A 20,661-nucleotide genomic window follows, 5' to 3' on the forward strand; every position below is an offset into this window, starting at 1 on the left:
TTCAAGATAAGTCTCTTGGAAACTTTTCCTCACCCAGCAGCTCAGCACAAGAACATTCACAAAGAATAAACTTCATTAACTTAAAGATTTGCAGTGCTTTAGGCACTTTATGAAGCTGATAATTTTCTGTGGATTTTCCTTTTTACTTTCTCTCAATGACCTGTTAAGTTTGTAGAAGGTGGGCTGGTACCTTTTTAGACATTTTTGCACTGTATTAATAACTGAACCTGTGTAAATGTGTATAAAATAATTTTGCATGCATATGTATATATGTACATATATCTAATAAATGGCTTTTTTGTAATGGTTGTCTTCATTTAGTTTTGAAATAGGTGATTGTATTAGAAACAGGGTTGAGTGGATGTTTCATTTTTGTATACATCTTCAGTGTATCATTTGGAAGTGTTCCAAATACTTTAAAAATAATCTCATTTCTCTTTAACAAAGACCTTCAAAATCAAGGTGATTTCAAATGCTGTCATAGTGCACCCTGTATGTGATCTCTTACAGAAGGAAGTATCTGCCTGAACTCGAGGTGTCTTTCTCTGAGACAGCGTGCTCTCTGATACCTGTTAGGATTTTTATTCAGTCTTCTACACACTGAGAAGTGACTGATAAATATATAAATATTTGTATATATATTTATAAATATGTCTCTAGAAATTGCTTATCCAGGCAACAGATCGGATTATGCTGTGATATAATCTCTTTGTAGCTTTAACAGTCTTGCTTTTAACTTTCAGACATCACGTTATAGAGGCTTTTCCTGCAAAACTTGCATTTTGAAGTGTGTCAAGTAAGGTGTAACACAGTCCCATGGGTTCTTTTCCAGCTGCTTGGCAATGAGTAGCGGGGATTTTGCAAATTGATGTTAGATTTTTAGCCTAGTCTCTTAATGGAAATAGGGCTATTAGTTAGTCCAACCAGTCAGTCCCTACTAAGAACTTGTGGACGCTTTTTTGGCCAATTTCATCGTCCTTTGATAATGTCTCTGAAGATGGCAATTCTTCAGGATTTATAGGAATGAATGGCCTAATGTGACAAAACAGTCAGGTTTCCCACCACCAGAATTTAATAGGCTCAGGTGTCAGCAGATGCACTTTGGGAGAGCAATGCTTTGAACAGCAGCGCTCATAGACGACCCTGACTAATAGCGGGGGACCAAAGAGTTGGGTGAAAATCAAGCCGGAAGAAACCAGGCTTAAGGAACTACTGCTCGCTGGTCCTCCGCGGTAACAATCCGTAGCAAGAGCAAAACATGGTGGGTAAAGGGCTATGTTCTTCTGCTGGTTTCCAATGTGTAAAAAGTGAGGTGTATTCTTTATGTAGGAAAGCAGTTGTGGGTAAAGTGGATCTGGGAGAAACTGCAAATCCTTTAGTATTGTACTGCTTTAAAGATCTATCCCACTCGTTGCCTTGACTTGGCCTTTTAGCGTTGGATCTTGCTGGGCTGCAGGTTTGCAGCATGGAAATGTCAGCAGTAGGTTTGAGATACAGTGCTGCCGTACTCACTGCTGTACTCGCACGAGAAGGAGAAGCCTGCCTGTACCCCTGTAATGAAGCAAGAGGCAGAGCAATGGGTTGTGCAGACAGTAGGTGGTAATAAGCAAAAGCTGATGGCGGGGGAGGAAGGAGAGAGTGTCTTACTCTTCCAAACTACTCTGCCCTTTGAAACCTAGATGTTATTTTTGTTCTGTAAATAAATGATTGCTCAAAGTGTGTTTCTTTTCAGGATTCTCATAGAGGAGAACAGCAGCCTTTCCCTTTTTTTCATAAGGTGAGAGGAGAAAGCAATTATAACTCACTTTCTCTTTTGAAGGTGCTGATAAAAGGAGGTGGGAGGATCAGAGGGTCCCTCTACCAAAAGAGGAACAACTCCTAAGGTGATAGAAATACATGTTTTTATTTTAAACAAGGTAACTCAACTCTGCTCTGTGCTTTCAGATGTGACCTAATTGCATGTGAAAACTGTTTGTGGGGGAGGAGGGAAACGGTGGCCTCAAGAAAAGGAGCAACTCCATCTTCATATGTGTTACCTCCTCATGATGCTCAGCTCTTGTGTCCAAAGCTGCTCTTGGAGCAAGCTCAGAAATGGGCAGGCAGGAGTTGGGGACAGTTGAACAGTCTCTTCCCAGTGGTGTTTGCTTTTGTAAATTGATCTTAACCTTATGTCTTAACCCCAGTGGTGAGGTGCATCTGCTAAGGATGCAGGCTGAAGGGGTCAGAGGCTTTATTCCACTCCTCCTGGCTTTTACAGGTACCTCCTGCTTGTCCACAAATACATCTCTGTTAAAGGTATTGCCTTCTGGAGAACAGTCTGGAAAGAAACAATATCATGTCGGTAGGAAGTGAAGGCATGTTTGAGCTCCCTGTGGGAAGTGGGAATTAATCCTCTTACCTTCATTCTTACCCAAAAGGCTTTAATAAAACGATGTTTTCAAATTTGACTGCTGTGCGCTGGTTTCCCTCTAAAGTGATAGTCTGGCAGAAATGAGGATCTTGGACTTGGAGTGAACAGTTACACTGCAGAATGGGAAAACTGAACAGGTATCATAACATGCACCAGTATTTGTCGGGCCCCTCGGGAAGGGCTGTTCTCAAGGAGAGAAGCTCTTAACCTCTGCAGGCACATAAAATGTAGTGTCCCTTCCCACCAGATACAATAGTAGCTCCCTTTTGCCAAATTATGGTGGTGAATAACAGTCTGACCTTGAGCTCATGCATGTCTTAGGTTGGCTTAAGCTTATTTCTAGTGGGAAAGATGCAGCTGAAAGGGGAGGTGTCTCCTCATCCCTGAGGGTGCAGATCTTTCCCTTGAGTCATTTCTAGCCCTAGGAAGGCTGATCCAGGCTGCTTGGAAGAACCATTTTGAAAGTAATTAAATGGTAACACAAAACAAGGAGGCCTTAAAGGTCTTTGCTTTCTGTTCCCACTTAAAGTATGCAATAAGCAAAACACCGAGGCCTATACCATTCCCTTTGCTCAATATGAGAATGGTAAGAAAGGCTTAAAATAATGGCCATTAAAATGTAAAACACCAGTCAGGATAGTGTGACATAGGGCTGTGGAGAGTGGAGATTTATTCCTTCATTATGCAGGGAAAGACATTAACATACAAAATCCACTATTTCATGGGCTGACACAGGGAAGCACTAAAAAGCAATTATGTGGAAAGTTCAGCTCTGAAATACATTAGGGCCCATCAGTATGTGCTGTGCAAAGCAAACAAGAGGTCTTCTCCTGGGAGGTGCCACCTCCTGTGGCCTTGAGTGAGAGCTGAGGGCACACACCTGGCATCATTGACTCTAAAACATTTGTATTTGCCTGCTGGATAAGGCCAAAAAAACCCCAAGTCTAACTGTAGGGAGGATGTCAGGCATGCTGAATAAGCCTGTGTATGTCACATCAGGCTTTCAATGGCAGAACACTCTGCCTTTATCGTAAAATCACAGACTGGTTTGAATTGAAAGAGTCCTTTAAAGCTCATCCAGTTCCAGCCCCCTGCCACAGGCAGGGACACCTTCCACTAGACCAGGTTGCTCCAAGCCCCATCCAACCTGGCCTTGAACACTGCCAGGGATGGGGCAGCGACAACTTCTCTGGGCAACCTGTGCCAGGGCCTCACCACCCTCACAGGGAAGAACTTCTTCCTCAGATCTCAGTCTCCATTCTGTCAGTTTAAAGCCATTCCTCCTTGTCCTGTCCTTACTTGCCCTTGCCAAGAGCTCCTCAGGTTTCTTGTTGGCCTCTTTGGGCACTGGAAGGTGATCTAAGGTCTCCTGGTGCTTTCTCTTCTCCAGGCTGAACAAGCCCAGCTCTCTCAGCCTGTCTCCATAGCAGAGGTGCTTCAGCCACCTGGTCATCTTTGTGGCCTCCTCTGGACTTGCTCTAACAGCTCCATGACCTTGGGTTGGGGTCCCAGAGCTGGTCACAGGACTGCAGGGGGGGGTCTCACTGGAGCAGAGTAGAGGGGGAGAAGCCCCTCCCTCCACCTGCTGGTCCCGCTGCTGGTGGTGCAGTTTCTGGGCTGTGAGCGCACACTGCTGGGTTATGGTGAGCTTTGCGTCAGTCAAAAAGCCCAAGTCCTTCTCCTCAGGGCTGCTCTCAGCCCAGCCTGTATTTGTGCTGTAGTGGGATACCGTGTGTCCTGACCAAAGGGGAATAAATGCAAAACTCAGAAGATGTGACAGTACAGCTACAGCTCCTGACCATGGTTCTGGGTGGCAGATATTGCAGTAGCTCTGCTTCACCCTGTGTTTTGCTGTCTTCACGTATTAGGTGTGACTTAAATGTATGTAAAGCATCAGGCTTCCCTGCAGGACAAGGCAGAAGTTGGTCACATCTGCTATGAGCATAGCATAAATGGGACATCCTGCCAGAAGATGTGTCTCCTCCCAAGATGGTGCCTTTCACTTACACACAGGAGTCATTTAAGACTCTTGAGAAACTTTCACATGATGCAGAGCAGGAACCTTTGATGCTCGAGGCACCTCAAGAGCTGGCAGCATAGTCAAACTGAGTTGCTGGTTTGGATTCACATGCCAGAATTCCCATGATATCTCACGTGTTGGTACTGAAGCTTCTGCTTTGTATCTGGTCCATACGTGCCTAAGCCATAGTGTCACTTTTCTCCTCTTTCTTTGAACCTCGCCAAGGCTGGCTTGCTCTGTGGATGCTGGGGTCGGAGGGAGTGGGTGAGAACAAGCCGCGCTTTGTTGGTCTCATTGTTAATGCACTAAACCAAGCAGAGGGAAGTCTTGCTGCCTCCATTCCCAGGTCTCATATGCCTTTGGCTGTTCCTTAGGCACACACAGGATCTCCCTTTTCCACCCCCTTTCCCCCCCCAGGATGAGCAGATGCATAACAAAGAGTACTTGGATTTAAAAAGTCACTCTTCAGTGTCACTGCTTGAGCTTTCTGCTTCTCTCTCTGGCAAGCACTGGGCGGCACCAGTGTGCAAGCTAATGCTGCATGCCCTGGGAGGGAAGCCAAGCAGCTGACTCGGGGAACCTGACAGTTTTTTACCTGCTTGTGTGAATGCGATGGTTCTCCCAATAGTTTCTGCTGTGGGATTCATGAAAGAGATAAAACACTTTGGAGACAGTAGCAGGATCACTTTAGGTCCACAAATCCACTTACCTAGCTGGGCTGGAACCAATCTGTCAAATGCAAAGTCACTGCAGCTTCTGCTTTTTTTGTCTCTTTAGCCTTTACGGAGCAAATCATTCTTTGTGCTAAATATTGGCACTCCTGGTCTGAGTGCTGGGGCTTTGTTCTCAGCCTGAGGGATTCACGAACAGACTGGAGGGTTTCTGAGAGACAAAACCAGCAGCTTAATTAGTGAGAAGTCTGGAGGCATACATGCATACATTTCTGGTACTTAATCCATTTGCAGTAAGCTGCTTGGGAAGCTAAGTCAGACAGAGCAGGATTTGAGTCAGATTTGTTTCTAAAACTCTGCTAATAAATGGGCAAAGGATGATGCTGCCCTTTACTGTGAAGAGGAATGGAAAGGTGGGTACCCAGGTAGCAGTGGGCAGTCCTGGTGAGGTAAAGGACATGTAGGATCACTTCTAGGCAGGACCTCAAACCTTGTTGTTTGTCCTGGGGTGTATCCTGTAATCCAGTGCTGGGCAGGAAAGCCTGAGCTGGAGCTGCCTGAGGTCATTATGCTGGTTCAAGTGACCAAACTGGGTCTGAGGGATGCTTTGCTGGTGCTGAAAGGGACCTTGCATGATTTCATTAGTCCTTCGTCCTTCCCAGTAACATATGCCCTGTGATTAACTTGGTTTTGTAATGATCAGATCTCCCTCTTGCCTTTTTTTGCTGGCTGCCGTGCTCATTTCTGTAGTCCCTTCTCCATGATGGAAGGGGAAATTAGACGGATGTGCATAAAAAAATGGACCCACTTCACAGTGAAGAGGCAGCATGGAGTTGTAAAGGATAAATGGAGGAAAAAGAGGCAGGGAAGAGCAGGAACTGGGACACTTGGGACTGCCGGACTCCATCCCGGTTATGTCTCCTTCAACCTCATCCTAATCTCCAAGATGCCTGAGCTCCCCAGGGCAGACGGAGGGGGAGGTGACGCTGGGTGCTTCTTCTGGAGAAACCTGTTCACTGGCAAGAGGTGACAAAGCTCAGTGCCGAGGCTGGGACAGGTAACCAGGATGGATTTTGCTTGGCTTAACCCCACAGTAAATTTGGTGTTGTTTAAGGGTGAAAGGGAGCTGCCTGGCTGGGGAGGAGAATTGTGTTGTTAACTACTCCTGGTATCACTGTGTGCTAAGGGATAAAATTCTTTCCCATCCAAACCCACAAGGCTTTTCCAGCAATTTCTTCCCCTGTAGTTGTTTGTTTGTTTGTTCTTCCTTTCTGGTCGTTGCATGGAGAGTGACAGGCTGTCGTGCCCCCTTTTTACTGGCAAAGAGAGGGGAAGTTTTCTTAGCTACTTCACCACAACTGGGTCTTCAATTAGCATACTAAAAAAATCCCCACCAATAACTAGTGTTACAGCAGTGGGAGCAAATTAACCTTGTGTTGAAATGATGCTGACTTGCAGCACATCAGATTTATGACTTAAGATACGATCTCAGGGGCCTGCTTTTGCTTTAATGATCTTACTTCCCATTTAGAAAGATGAGTTTAGAGTCTACTGGTAATGAAGCAGCATAATTACACATACATTGGTATTTAAAGTTGTCTCAAATGTTGAAAATATGATTTCAGGTTATTTTTTAAACCCTGCTGCTTCTCATCTTGAGCTGAGTCTTGCTTGCCTGCTACCATGCTGGTTGGTGCTTGCCAACCAGCCGCATAGATCTTTGTGTCTTTTCATTATCTAACAGTTGAGCGAGTCAGATCACTACAGAAATGAGGTTTGATTTGATCATCTTTGAAACTGCAACCTCATTCAAAACCTCAGTGAATTGTTTCTGATTGCTGACGCATTACTGAGCTGACCTGATTATAGGGATCGGTGCTCAATACAGAGTTGCTCAATCCTGTGTTACTTAAACACAGGAATACATGTTGTATTGAATTTAGACAACCCTTAATTCTTTCTCACTCTTCTCTCTAATAAGTAACAAATATTTTAGAATATGTCAGGACAAAGCACAACATTTTTGCTGGATAGTTTATTAAAAAAATAATAAGAAGGGATTTTATAATATGAACTGAACTCATTCATTTGTTTCAGTCACAAACAGAAAACACCCAAACTTGATTTGTTTTTGTTAAACTTGAAATGCTGCAGCTTTCATTCCAACTGATACTTCACTGTCAGCTACAATCTCAATAAAAGTCAAAAGGAAAACATCCTGAAAGTGAAATATGCTGTCCAATGCAAGACAATATTTGTCCAGGAAGGCCCAGAAACAGCAACAGTAAGCTGTGATCAGGGAGTTTTATTATAAAGATTTTAAAGACAGGGTATAACTGGTCTTAGCCCCTGTTTGGCAGTCTCAAGTAGTTAAAACTCAGTGTTCAGTCTTGTTTGGACCCAATTGCCTTTTAAGTCTGACTTAAAAATTGATATACTTAATAAATTAATGGCTGGTCAGCTGTATAGTACCCACATCAATTGATGTACTGAGTAACTACGGGCTTCAGTTGGTTAATCATGGGACCTACTGCTGCTTTAAGCACACCTGGGTATGTGAGCAAAAAATGAGAAGGGTTTTGAGAATGTCTTTGACCTGGGTTAATAAGCAGCTCTTCCCTGTGGATCATATCTGTCCATCTATCACTGTCTGAGAAGAAAATCAATCCTCTTTATAGGAATGAGCATATTCAATAATGCAAAAGGTCATGGCATTCTACACAACACGGTGGTGTCTTAAATGAGTGATGGGCTACAGCTTTGCCTTTTAAAACCTGCACATCCGCATTTCAATCTGTCGTCAGCAGCTGAGGCACCCCTTGGAAAACCACCTGCCTCAGCATGTTGCTCTGGCCAGGAAACCCCCAGTGTGAGGACTCCCTTCCATTGGAGTCTACTCTATTTATTCACCTTGAGAACAGTCTTGGTCAGGTGGGACTGATTTTCTAGCTAGCAGAGTATTGTTTGGTGTTTGCAATGGAACAGGCATTAACCTATATGTCATTGACAGAAGAAGATTCTGAAGGGACATCTTCTCTGAGAGTCTTGACACCATTTTGGGCCCAAAATAGATGGCCAGAGTGTTTGCAAAGGCAAATATATATGTTTGGGGTTTTGTTTTTGTTTTTTTTTCATGAGAGCTGTAAAGTCTCCAGATTTTGTGGCAATGCAAGTTACATTAGTAGCAAAGTTTGCTAAATGGAGGGGAAGAGCATGTTTCCACTTTGATTCGCATAGTAGGGTATAACCTAGCTAGCTTAGTGCTGTGGTGACATTGAACTGTAGACTGCTGCGTGATGTTCTTGGACATTTGGGAATTAATGTCAAGGTCAACTCTATAATGAGTTGCAAACCTGAGTTCCACACCAGCTGTCTAGGAGCTGCTGTCTATAAAAGGACTGTTTATTTTAGTGGACAAGTTGAATACACAGCAGCAACGAGCCCTCACAATGATGAAGGCAAACAGCATTTTGGGTTGTGTCAGTGACAGTGTGGCCAGCAGATGAAGGCATGGTTCCCTTCCAGCTGGCATTTGTGAGACTTTATTTGGAGTGCTGTGTTAAATTTTGGACACTGCAGTAAAGAAAAACGTCAGTATACTGAAGTGAGTCCAGTTGAGGCAAAATGATTATGGGGCTTGAGCACATGGCGTAGAAGGCGAAACTGAGAGAACTGGGTTTGTCCAGTTTGAATAAAGGGTTGCTAAGGGGAAGTTAATTGCTGTATTCAACAACCTAATGAATAGATATGAAGAAGACAAAGCCTTACTCTTCTTCGAGGTGCCCAGCAAAAGGATGAGAAGCAACAAACAAAAGCTGTAACAACAGAAATTCAAATAATATATAAGAAAACATTTTTCACCATGAAAGTTGTCAAACACTGTGGTAGGGATCTGGAGAGGTTGTGCCATCTCTGCCTTTGCAGGCAGTCAAAACTGGACTGGGTTTGACTGGGCATCCTGGTAAATGTTAGAGCTGTCCTTACACTGAGTGGGGGAGTTGGACTTGAGCTATTCTGAGATTCCTTCAGACTAAACTGTTCTGTTATTTTAGCAGCTCTAGTTATTTTACAGTAGCAGAAATGTAAACCTACTTTATGACAGAGTCAAGACTGAATCTGGAGGAAATAGAACTGTGGTGTGATGGATGCAGAGATTTATGCACAACTAAAAGACAAAAGAGCTGTTTAAAATCCTTGAGAGCAGCTGCTTAGATGGCTGTGAATGGAACAATAAAAAAGATCTCAGCTGTAAAACTGTGACTTTACATAAGGATACAAACAAAGGGAAATGGACAAGCCAGAAAAGTCCCAAAGATTTTAATTGGCCTGTGGGTATTGAATACAACAGACTGGATTTAGAAGCAGCAGTAATTTTGGAGTGCAAGCTGTTTATGCCAAGGATCAGTAAGTACTGTTTATGGGAGCGTTTGAGAGCTCGGTAAATGGTCACAGAGATAAGGGAAATAAATGCTCAGGTCCCATGTGGTATTTGGCGGGTGGGAGCATTGGTCACTGTTTGATACACTAGAAGAGAATGGAGGATTTAAGTGTAGTAAATAGTAAAATTGGAAGGAAAGCTGAAGCTTGAGGAACACAAAAGAAAGGGCCTGTAGTCAGGTTATGAGATACATACTGGGGAATTTGAGCAGCAAGACTAGTTTCAGATCACATTTGAGAATTCAACCCTTTCTTTAGGTTGGATTTGTGGACAGATTTCTAAGACTTGTCCTACTGAGCCCACCTTACAACATTACTCAATTTGATGCCTTTTCCAATTTGAAGACCTGAAGGATTCCTGTTTTGAAGTGGCCTAGGTCTCAACTAGAGGGTCCAATAAGCCAAAAAGATTGACAGGATTTGACACAGCTGGGGAGCTGAAAGGATGCGTGTTCAATTTGTGCTCTCTGAGGATCCCCTGTGTGACCTGCAGATCACTTAGGGCTGTGCTCAAGCTCCATCAGACAGACAGAGAAATGAGTGGTCATGGCTAGTGGTGTGTCTGAGCTCAGGAAAGTGAATTGGAGCATCTGATCTCCGGGCTCAAGTCCCCTTGAGACACACAGATCCGGCACCAACATAAAAATCTTGCGGTCCACATATAGGGTACTGGGATTTCTCATTTTCTCTGTGTCTTGCTTCCCCCTAAATAAAACAGCTGCAGAACTTTTTCAGTGGACTATTCCCTGCCATAGAAAAGTTCAGTGGGAAGATTCCTAATCTGATGAAATTTCACTCCAGAGCACCAGACAGAGCATGCTGAAACTTCTGGTTTAGGAATAAACAAAAAAAGAAGTTGGACTCTGGATACAGCATTCCTGCTTGTGGCTGTTGGGAACATTTGAACAGCCCTGGGTAGGATTTATTAAAAAAAAAACCCTTAGATATTTTTGCTTCTGTTGTGGGATGGCAATCTTTTTGAAGGCACATTTAAGCAGACAGGAATAATCTGATGTCAAAGCAGGTATTCCTTTCTCTTATCCTTAGTTTCCCCTTTACTTACATGCAGGATTTTCAGGCGTGCCTTTGAACTCTATGAACTTGTGTTGGGTATGTTCTTATTACATATACCATGGTTGCCCAGCGGATAGCCAAACTTTAAGATTGAAGTAACCAATTGCAGAGTAGACGGGCATAGTTTCAGTGCCCAAATGCTTGAGGGCAAAGCAAAATCCGCAGGCATTGTGTCAGCAGCTGTGGTATGTACAGCACCTTGCACAGCCAGACCCTCTTATCGAGTGTTGCTGCTGCATTAAAATGACTGTTATTCCCACCAGTAACTTATTCCCCTGTGCTGGTTTTGGCTGGGATAGAGTTAATTTTCTTCACAGTTCTAGGATGGGGCGATGTTTTGTATTTGTGTTGGAAACAGCATTGATAACACTGGGATGTTTTAGTTATTGCTGAGCCTTTTCTGCTCCTAACATCACCCTGCCAGTGAGTGAGATAGAGGAGCACAAGGAGTTGTGAGGGAACCCAGCTGGGACAGCTGATGCCAAGTGACTCAAGGGATAGTCCATACCATACGGTATCATGATCAGTATATAAGGCTGGAGAAGAAAGAGGAAACAGGGGGATGTTGAGAGTGATGATGTTCATCTTCCCAAGTAACCATTAGGTGTGAAAAATGCCTGCCAATGGGAAGCAGTGAATCAATTCCTTATTTTGCTTTGCTTGCGCATGCAGCTTTTGCTCCACCTATTAAACTGTCTTTGTCTCGATCCATGAATTTTCTCACTTTTATTTTTCAGATTCTCTTCCCCATCCCAGCATTGTGGGGCTGAGTTGCTGGCAGGGGTTAAACCATGACATCCCCTGAAGAGAAATCATGGCAGGAGCAGAGCCTGTAGGTCCACTGGAGGAAATCTCTCCCTGGCTAAAGGAGCTTTTCCTGATTTCCACCAGTTTAGGACCTGAGCAGTGGTTTTCTTTAACCCCTGAGAATCGAAGTAAACTGAAATTTCTTAAGAAAAACCTTCTTGTTTAATTTATTCTCTCCCTTTTTTTTTGGTTTTGCATAAAATGTTGCTGGGCTGCATTTACCACAACCCTCCCCAGTAGAGGAGTAATTACATTTATTGGAAATGCTTCCTGATCACATATTCATTTACCAGCTGCTAAACTAAAATGAACTGGGCAAAGTGCCACTGGGGAGTTGGATTCATAAGCTGGAAAAAGCAAATGAAACAACTGCTCAGTGTGCAGTTGCTTTCCCTCTCCAGCAATTCATTATCCTCCTGTTCAGCTGATTTAGGAAGTTAAAAGGCAGGATGGCAGCATGAGATACTTTTTAGCATGAGCACAGCTTTGGGGTTGCCGAATTTACCTTGAACTCCTTCTCACTCCCACTATCCCAGTATCTGTTTTCTGAACCCCACGATCAGTGTGAAAAATAACCAGTTCCAGCTCCAGGCCATCAGATGCAGAAAAGCCCCATAGCACATATAGACACCACTGACTTCTTCAAACCCACTGACTACCCAAACGCCACCAAAGTGCTGTGAAATACTGCTGAGGCCATATAAGTTATGGAAGTCATCGTATTTTATTGTACACATACAGGCTGTGGGACCCACATCTGTGGTCTGCAGGGGAAGTCCACTCAACCACTTGTCTGGAGAGACAGATCTCACCTTCAAAATGAGCTGCCTGAATATCCAACCAATCTTCACTGTAATGCAAAGCAGGAAGACCCAGCAACAGGAGGCTCTTAAATGTCTACAGGTTTGTCTGTGTTTTAGCATATCAAACTATGCTAGAGCTGTGGCAGAAGAGCATTAGAGAATTATCATAGAATCACAGAATAGTTTGGGTTGAAAGGGACATTAAAGCTCATCCAGTTCCAACCCCCTGCCATGGGTTGCTATGCTGGGTTGCTCAAAGCCCCATTCAGCCTGGCCTTGAACGTTTCCAGGGAAGCTATCCTTGCAGAAGCACATACCCTAAAAGAAAAGGTCACTGAGACATCTTCTACAAGCCTACAGGTGTCTCCTCCATCCCTTCTTGTACAGTTTAGAGATGTCACATGGGCCACTGCAGACCCAGGAACCCAATGGAGGTGATGCAAAGCTTATCTGAAAACCCACCAAGTCCTGTACAAGCACACATGAGAAAGGGATAGATTTCATTCGAAGCACCAAGTACTGCCAGAGACCCCATGAAAATATAAAAAACACTAATAAACCAGCCAAAGTCAGCCAGATGGGCAAAATAGTACAGGCAGAAACATTCTGGTGCCCACAAAAGCATATTTTTCAAGGCATGACCCTTTTATCTCTGATCAGTCGATTTCATCTCCAGGGAAGACCTATAAAATCTGTTGAAACATGAGTCTATCAAGTAAAATACATAAATCTACTAGATGTGGAAAATCAATAGACATCGATTTTATGGTATATTACTTTCCCCTGCTCTCATGCTGTATCTCATTCCCCCTGGCAATGGCAGGCAAACATAAATAAATAATTATATTCCTTCACTTTCTCCCTCCCCATTCCATCATTTTGCACCTCATGAAGGCTAATAAGCTTAATGCCTTACCTGAAGTCTGCAGGTGCTAACTGCTTGCTTCTTTCAACCTACCTAAACATCAAATGTATTTAGATTTGGAGTATTTCCTCTCATCTTATATTTAGCTTCAATATTTATGTTTTAATTTCAATCTGAAGGAGGAACTGTATGTTCAGAAATTTTTCCTTTTCCATATATGATGGTTGGTCTAATAAAAGATATGAGCTCACTCTCTTTGGCTGTGTTTAACACATGAAGGGAAGGAACTGGGTGGCTTATCTCTAAAAATTAAGGGATACTTCTCTGATTTTAAATTTAAAAGTTGCTTGATAGTCTTCCTATCACTTAGCATCTTGGGTGCTCTTTGCTGATGTGCTTTTCATCTAGAAATTTAGTTGATACTTGTCATATGAAGATGCTTATTAGACTCATAAAATTCATACAGAGTGTGACAGTACTCATCCCAGACAAGCAGACACTGGAACTGGGCTGATAAAGGCTTCAATTACTTGAAGAGAGCTTAACATAATTGCTGGTTTTCTTCTGCAAAGAGATTTCTACAAAGCATATAAAAGCAGCCCTTAAAAAGAAATGATTTGTGGCATCAGTGGTGTGATAAACATCTGAATATTAATGTGGTTCTGGTAAAAAGCCGTGTAAATTTGTGTCTTTGAATGCTTCCTTTCCCTAATTTGCACACACTGAGATTCGGTTTTCTGAGTAGCAGTTTCTAATGACATTTGAGAGTTTTCTATTTGATCCCATGCTACCAGTCCAGGAGGGTTTTGGTCTTCTGTAAGTTGTTTCCCACTCCTGTGTGGACATCTCAGATGTCCCAACAACACTCAGGTATCACTAAGTATCTGTGTTTAGGCAGACGAGTTGAGCCCTGTGTATCAGAACCTGAATTGTCTCTTTCCTGAAGTTTGGCCTTTGAAAGACATCACCAAGAGAAGCTTTGTGCTGAAATCCCAGATCTTCTGTCCAGGACAGTGGGTAGGGAAAGGAGCATGTCAGCTGGGTCAGGTGTAACCACTGCTCCTTCTCTGAATGGGACAGCAGGGACTTTGCAAACTCCAGGTGGTCACTCTAAGCTCTTTGTGACCTTCAGGCAAAGTGCTCTGTTCCTGGTGCCATTTTGAATATTGCAGATTGAAGTCATTTGGGCAACACTCAGAGATCACAGCAGGAATAAGCTGGCTACAGTGTCCATTGCTGTGGGAAACCAGGAATCTTCTCCTGTGCTGTTACTGACCAATTTAATTGATCTATTTACCTCGATCAATTTAAAGTGGTCAAATGGTTGTTTAAATTTTACTCTTGCTTTATCGCAAGATGATTTATGGTTGGACTGCATTTAGCAGAGCTCTGTGAGGTATGGAGGGAGCCGCAGGAGACACAAAGACACACACATACAGACATATATGAATTCTGCAGGTATGTAAAGATACAGAGATACGTATCCACGAGAAAGTGTGTGTGTGTGTGTGTGCGGAGGAAGATGATGGAATCATAGATTCTTAGAATACCAGGTTGGAAGAGACCTCAAGTATCATCTGATCCAACCTTTTCACACAAGCATGAGCTAGACTATATCACAGCACCCTGTCCAGCCAAGTCTTAACAGTTTCCAGTGTTGGAGAGTCACCACTTCCCTGGTTATTCCCTGGAGGTTATTCCAATGGCTGATTGTTCTCATTCTGAAAAATTTCCCTCTTGTATCTGGTTGAACTCTCTCCAGGAGTAACTTGTGCCCATCGCCCCCCATCTTTCCCATGTGACTCCTTGTCAAATGGACTCTCCATCTTCTTTGTAGCCACTCTTTAAATACTGGCACAGCCGTCCTCTTTGTAGCCACCCTTTTAAATACTGGCACAAAGTATGCATCCGTATTTCACATGTCCATCATCCTGCAAACCTGACGTGGCCAACATAAACTTGCTCTTTTTAGCAAATAAAAGATCTCCATTCTCATTCATGTCTTGGCAGTAGCTAAGCATGTGATTTTATTGGGGGATGTTCATTTATTTCTGCCTTTTCTGTTGAGCTGGAGGCAACCTGAAGTCACATTGTCATTTATTCAAAAAACCTCTCTTGAAGTCTGGGTTTTCCAGCACCCTCTGTTCACCTTTCACTTGTCTATACCTGTTGTAACTCAGGTCAGCTTCTCTTTTCATATATCTAAGTTCAAAATAAATATCTGGATTCTCAACTGGGTTAAACCAGTGACACCCTCAGTGATGGGGCTCCTGGGATTTGCACCTGCAGTAAGTGGGACACCAGATGGATGGGCCAACTTTGCCATGGGCTGTGACAGTTGAAGTCTCTTTGTTGAGACTTTTCCAGCAGCAGCAGCTCAGGACCAAAGTCATTCAAAAGCAACACCACCACTTTTTATTGCCGAGACACTGCATACCCAAGGAGGACTGGCTGCAATGCGCTGTCCCCAGCCAAGCACTCCTATGGCTTCCTGTGCCACATGATGGTGTCTAGGTGTCTAGGAGGATTATAGTTTTTAGGGATCTTTCCTTCTGGAAAATTGGGTGATGCTCCAGGGGTGGTGGAAGAACGGTAGATAGCTGGACAAGCCTCTCCTCAATCCATCCATCCCAGTTGTTTGTGCTTCAGCTAGGAAAACCCAACTGTGGCTGTGTTTGAAGATAACCTCTATGTTGTGAAATGTTTGTCCTTTCTTTCTTGAGTCTACTGCCCTGTGTTTCCTGTGTTAGGACCATGGCCAAAACTCATATGGATTTCCCAGAATAACTCTTGCCCCATCAGCTCCTGGAACATTTCCTCTAAACAAAGCCAAGCTTACTGTCCTCATGCCAAGCTGAGCTGTTGCAAAGCCAGCTGTGAATAGTTCCCAGCAGTGAAAGGCTCTTGTGTGTGAAGATGCTCTCTTTTCCCATAGCCTGTGCATATTACAGGTATGTATGGAAGGACAGGCTATTGTGCTGAGCCAAACCCTGACTGACACATATTTATGACCTGGTTGCAGTGGGAAGATGTATTTTATGGTATGGTAAGTCTGATTCTCTGGGTTTGTACTGGGAGATGTCCCAGAGTCATAGAATGGTTGGGGTTGTAAGGGACCTCTGGAGGTTATTTGGTCCAACTGCTCCGCTTAAGCAGGGACTCCTAGAGCCAGTTGCCCAGGACCACATCCCCCTTAAACGAGCTGAATTTTCTTTTGAACTACAACTTGTGCCTCTAGAAGTTAGCTAAATCCTTTAAATATAACAATGAAATCCATTTGTCTTTCCAAAGGGAGGTTTGCCGCAAGCATGATTGCATTATCTTTCACATGGGATATTTGATTTGTTTTGATTTAATTTGTATCTATTATCATTTTAAAATGCTGCAAGTTTGCTGTAGGAAACAAAGCAGTCATGTTGTAATGAAGTATCTTCCATTCTGAAGAAATTGCATTCAGTCTCAAGCATCCCTCTCATCTATCAAGTATCGATTTGAGGGGAGAGCATTTAACAAAACTGCCAACTGTTTCCGATCTGTTTGGTCAGCATAAATCCAGAGCAACTCCTTAGAAATCAATGAAATCACAGTGATTCAGAAACGCTGTGATTACATGAGCAGATGGATGAGGACTCAGTGGAGAAAGCTAAATGAGAGTGATCTGATCAAACTGCGAAGCTAGCAGAAGAGTTGAGCTCAGCAACTTCACATGTCTTGGGTGGACCATGGGGTGCTTGGGCACATATTTGTTTGGGTGTGTTTGCCTATTCGTACTGAAGCTGGCATGTGGGTGGCTGTGTGTGCAAGAGCCATGTGCACATATGTGTGTACCATGGGTGTGGGTGGGAACCCAGGAGGGAGATTTCTGTACTAAAGGGAGGCAGTGAGATGAGCTCATCTGTAAAACCTTCCCCTTGTGGTAAATAAATGGTTCTTCTAGACTGTAAAATGAAAGAGCCATCATTTGAGCTCAGGTGCTAGAGGCTGGATTGTCCTAGCTTCTTAACTGCTCACTTACTCATGAGCTGTGCTTTGGGCACCTCTAGATACACCTTTCCAAGACCAAGGCTTGATTTTGGGAGCAGGATGTAAACCATCAGATTTTGAATATCATCTCCAAGGGTGGAAACTACACAACCTCTCTGAGCAGCCTTTTTCACAGTGAAAAGGTTTACCTCTTATGTCTAAGTGACATTTCCCATATTCTGGTTTGTGCCCATTGCCTTTTGTCCTATGGGCACCACCTAGGGGAGTCTGGCTCTGTCTTCTTTCCACCCCCCTTTAGGTATCTGAACAAATTAACAAGATCCTCCAGACCTTTTTCTTATTGAGGCTAAACATCCCCAGCATTCTCAGCAGAGGAGTAATCTTAACTAACATATAAAAACTAAACTTCATGTCTAAACCAGTCACCCTGGACTCCTATTACAGGAGAGAAAGACAGCAGTGTCTTCAACCCCCTTATCCTTCACATCTCAGGTGTGATTCAATTGCCTATACACAGCTGCCAAATAGCATTTGAGATGGTATCTAATCCATTTGCATGGGATTGGCAGGTGTGACAGTAAATTTACAAGAGAATAATGTCCTTGTGAAATGGCAGCTGGAAGTCCAAAACGGTTTCAGACCTTCATGAAAGCAACTGATTCCACACTAAATGTGGGAGCCACTTGGCAGACTGGGACATCTTCATTTGGATGTGTGCAGGAAGGTGTCTGTTTGTGAGCTAGAGGCAGGATTTTGCTGCTCCGTAGTTGCTGTTGGAGAACAGTTGGAGATGCTCGAGAGTGATGTCCTTGGGATGCCTACTGTCTTTGTCCAGAAGGGAAAGAAATCCTAGGGAAAAGCATGGCAGGTCATGATCAAGCCAGGATTAAAGATGACCTCTGAACCCAATTCTAAATGTTAGGAGGGCTGCGCAAGTGTATGAAGACAGCAGCAATAGAGATAGGAAAATGAAAATGCTGGTTATGAAAGCTAAACTTCTGAATGAGGAAAAATATTACCCATTTTTATTACCTGGGACCGGAGACCTTATGTTAAAGTTGTGTTCCAGAAAGAGCTTTGTTTCTAGACATTAACAGGAATAGCTATGGGGCGTTATCCCCACAATAAAACCAGTATCTTTGAGTCCTCAGAAATGAATTAAATAGCGGAGCAAGGAAATTTGAGTGGAACACCTGTGTGCCTCCTGATGTTGGATTTAGGGAAACACAGCCTGCCCTAGGATTAAGGTTCAGAAGGTTTATGTTGAGGGAGGGGATAGCAATGTATGTTCAGCTGGATTTCACATGTAAGGCTGGCTTAGTCATGCATGGATGAAGACTTTCAAAGCTGATGTAAGGATCCCTATGTCACTGGGGAGAATAGGAGCTCTCAAGCTAAAATCCTCACCTCATCCACCATCTAGCTGTCATCCACAAGGCCAACTGAACTTCAACCACTGCAGCCCCAACTGCCCCTTAGAGAGATTTGTAGGCAGCTAAAAACCAAAACAGCCTATAAATTAGCTTAAATTATGCCACTTTTGGTAGTAGGGTGTAAATTTATACTTTAACACTGCAGAGCTGAGCTCAAGAGTAAGGGGTCCTGAGGTGACAGAAATTCTTATGTCATTAGCAAACAGAAGGTGACGGATTGCCCTTGTATTTTCACCATTGTTATGTCTCTACAAAGTGATATAAAAGGTACCAAGGTGCTGGTATTTTCCATTCTCTTTGCTCTGTAGTAGCAGGAGAGAACCAGGAGATTTTTTATTTGGCCAAAGTAAACGCGTTGCTTGTTTTCCTTCTGCATTCCTAGCAAGTGAGGAGCAAATACCCATGTCAGACATGACTGAACAGGCAAAACCGGCTCCTTCCCTGTGAAGTGAAGCGACTTGTGATTCAAAGTCTTTATGAAAAGGCAATGAGAACTGTGAAATTGGGTGTTAGGAGAAAGCACATCTAACCTTGCTTGTGGGTGGTGGAACGGACCACTCTGCATTAGGAAGTGTGATGCAAAACGCTATAAATATTTTCAATGAATAAACAAGGTAAGACTTTTCTTGCTGGAGATGTAGAGAAGATAGAGTAAAAGCAGGTGCCCTGACTTGAAGAAGTGTTGAATGAAGACATATGAGTCCCCAAACATTGCTGGTTTCTTCCTCATATAGCATTATTGTCAGCTGGGGATCCTGAACGGAATGGAATTGCAATGGTAGGGTATGAACCCCAGTGCTAGCAGCACTCATCACCATGTCTCGCTTTCATTGGGACCCTTCCACAGTCATGGTCAACACCATGAGTTTCAAACTAAAGAAACTGAGGCAGGGGTGAGAAGCTACGGTCACATCTTTGTGCAGTAGTGGAGTTGGAAAGAGAATCAATGCCTTTGTTGGGCTGGTCCTTGAGCTACCTGGTAGCAGACCAGATCTCTCCAGTCTGACTTTACTCCCCTTTACCCAGGGCAGTAGGATGGCCAACACCCTGAGCAATATGGGCAGCAGAACAGAGGTGGCTCAAATCTCATTTGAGTTCAGGATACCATCCTGTGCCCCAGTTCCTCTATACTACTGCTGTGCCTGAAACCAGGAGCCCTGATTTCTTCTCATGACTCTTTCCTTCCATTCTCCTTCCAGCATCCCTGATTTAACAACTGAGCCCAGAGGAAAACTCAGTGAAAATGCTGAGTTTCCATTACCCATGTGTAAAGGAACTGGGCTCTTGAGGGCAGATGATTTCCCTCTTCAGAGGACTGGGATGAAGCTTAGCTGTAGCAAAACAAGCTCTTCCCTTGTGTTTCACCCTTCAAGGGGCAAGACATCCTTGACATGCCACATGCCCTGTTTTTTTCCTTACGTTGCTGGTGGCTTTCAGCTCTGGCAGACCTCTCCATGTCTCTTTTTATTATGCCTGCCAGTGCCAAGTGGTGTTTTTGTTTTTAATCTAGGGAAATGTTTAAGCCTGCATGATCTCTGGAGGGCAGATGCTCTAATTAGCTGCTGTGTATGGTGAGGAGGAAGACAGTGTTTCATTACCTCTCAAAAGAGCAAATCTGAGCTGCTCATCAGCCAGGCATGGCTCTCCTTGTGCCTGCCAGATGATGGTTTCTGTCTGGGGAGGCCAAGGAGCCCTCCAACAAAGTGTTGCTGTCCACACAGATGATGACTGGTCCAGCCTGGGCTGACACCTGAAACAGGGAGACAGATATACACCTTTCTAGGCAAGGTGTGCGGCTGGGTTGGCTTAGAAGGAGTCAATGGTCAGGAATGCCTAGTTTTGTTTTTTTTGGTAAGGGAGATGGGTCAGTTCTGAGTCAGGCTTAACTTCCACTGATAAAACATGCATTCTTACACTGTTTTGCTGGGAGAAAGAGCTGAGATAGATAACTTCTGGCTTTGTATTTCTCGATGACAGAAATACTGTCCCTTCTGGACATAAATCTCAGTGTCTCTTCTTGATTAGGATTTCATTCTATCCTAGGCAGGTTTCTTGGTGTTAAATTTGCACTTAAATTTCTCATTATGCAGGGTTTACTGACATGTTGAATGTTGGAGACAGCATAAACTGTATAGCATCAAGTTTGTTTACGGGAAT

This window comes from Pezoporus wallicus, unplaced genomic scaffold, assembly GCF_028554395.1.
Source record: "Pezoporus wallicus isolate ANWC-B61680 ecotype Strahan unplaced genomic scaffold, APGP_CSIRO_Pwel_v1 contig_3487, whole genome shotgun sequence".
Taxonomy (NCBI): Eukaryota; Metazoa; Chordata; class Aves; order Psittaciformes; family Psittacidae; genus Pezoporus; species Pezoporus wallicus.